This window comes from Physeter macrocephalus, chromosome 18 (assembly GCF_002837175.3).
Source record: "Physeter macrocephalus isolate SW-GA chromosome 18, ASM283717v5, whole genome shotgun sequence".
NCBI lineage: Eukaryota > Metazoa > Chordata > Mammalia > Artiodactyla > Physeteridae > Physeter > Physeter macrocephalus.
The window spans coordinates 8494922-8496726 of NC_041231.1; the positions used below are offsets into that span (position 1 = coordinate 8494922).

General features: G+C 37.6%; 1 pseudogene; it reads right to left on the bottom strand.

Annotated features, from left to right (window-relative positions):
- Positions 1–430: 430 nt before the first annotated feature.
- Positions 431–1635, bottom strand: LOC112064934 (60S ribosomal protein L37a-like; annotated as a pseudogene).
- Positions 1636–1805: the final 170 nt, after the last annotated feature.

A 1805-nucleotide genomic window follows, 5' to 3' on the forward strand; every position in this document is an offset into this window, starting at 1 on the left:
TGAGCCTGTGCTCTGGAGCCTGCGAGCCACACTACTGAGCCCATGTGCCACGATTACTGAAGCCTGCGTGCCTAGAGCCCATGCTCCGCAACAAGAGAAGCCACCGCAGTGAGAAGCCTGCTCATCGCAATGAAGAGCATCCCCTGCTCGCCGAAACTAGAGAAAGCCTGTGAGCAGCAATGAAGACCCAACGCACCCAAAAATAAATAAATAAATAAAATTTAAAAAAAGAAAATCCATTGTATGGATGTGCTACATTTTGTTTATTCATTTTTTAGTTGATGAACATTGATTGATTCCACTTTTTGGCTGTTATGAACAGTGCTGGTGTGAAATCTGTATACAAGTTTTTGTGTAGACTACATGTATGTACCTGCCTAGAAATGGAATTACTGAGTCCTGTGGTAACTCTTTTAAGGTAAGGATTTTTGAGTAATTGCCGACCTGGGCCATTTTACATTCCCACCAGCAATGTATGAGGGTTCCAATCTCTCTACCTTCTCTTCAACACTTGTTATATTGTCTGTCTTTTGATTTTAGCCATCCTAGTGTGCATGAAGTTGTATCTCATTGTGGTTTTGATTTGCATTTCCCTATTGATTAGTGATGTTGAGCATCTTTTCATGTGTTTATCAGCTAGTTGTATATTTGGCGAAATGTTTTTCAGATTCTTTCTGTATTTTTTAATTGGGTTATCCTAATTATATTTTAAGTTTTGTTTTACCGGTGAGGTTATAAGTCACTTGAAAGATTATAAATCACTTGAAAGGTTCTAGCCTTAAACAGTAATTTTTTTTTTGTTACAAAAATTAACTTGTTTATTATAGGCTAGCAATGTTTCAAATGGTGGTGCTGCTACTGGTCCTTCAATTCCTTCAGTCTTCTGGTGGCAGACTTTACTGTGGCAGCAGAAGTGGTGTTGTAGGTCCAAGCACCACCACCTACCGCTTTCATGCAGGAACCGCAGTGCCAGATGCCCACAGCTCATCTGTTCATCTTTGGTTTTGCCCCAGAAGGAGTAAGTGTGCTTGGCGTGCTGGCTGATTTTAATTTTCTTCACCATTTTCCTGAGGGAGGCCCCGTAATGGGTCCCGTATTTACCCACAATTCCGACGTTCTTGGTGCGTTTAGCCATGTCGCTGCAACCTAGGTCCGAGCCCAGAGAGCTCTAGCCTTAAACAGTAATTTTAAAAATAATTATTATTTGGTGTTTCTGCTTGCCTTTACTCCTCCCACTTTTCTCAAAACAGTAAGAGAATGTCATGCAAATTGAAGTCCCGTAGTAAGCACATTTGGTTTATTTTTTCCCTTATTTGACTACACAGGAAAACAAAGATGGTTGGGAAAGCATGTTTGTTCAAATCCTAGATAGTCTACACATTCCTTGGTTAGTGGAGTAAAGTTTTTTAAAAATACTTTTATTGCTTTCTTGATGAGAAAAGTAACAGATTTGTATAGCAGATATTAAAAAGGCCCAGATAAATATAAACCAGAAAGTTATAATTTCTATGATAATTTACAGTGATAACCAATGTTATAATTTTAATATGTATGTGCACTGTAGGCTGATGCAAACATACCTATAAATACATATGTGTATCTGGATAAGAGTGTATATACTGTTTTGTTACAAGTTTTTTCCCCTACTGCACTTAATATATTATGAACAGATTTCTATCCATATAATACTTTGTGGACTTAAATTTTGATATCAGGTTATGAAACATCTATTTCTGTGGTTGTTTCTTAATGAGGATCAGTTGATTTCTGAAGGTAGAAGGGTGGAAAATGTTTAAATGTTTAAC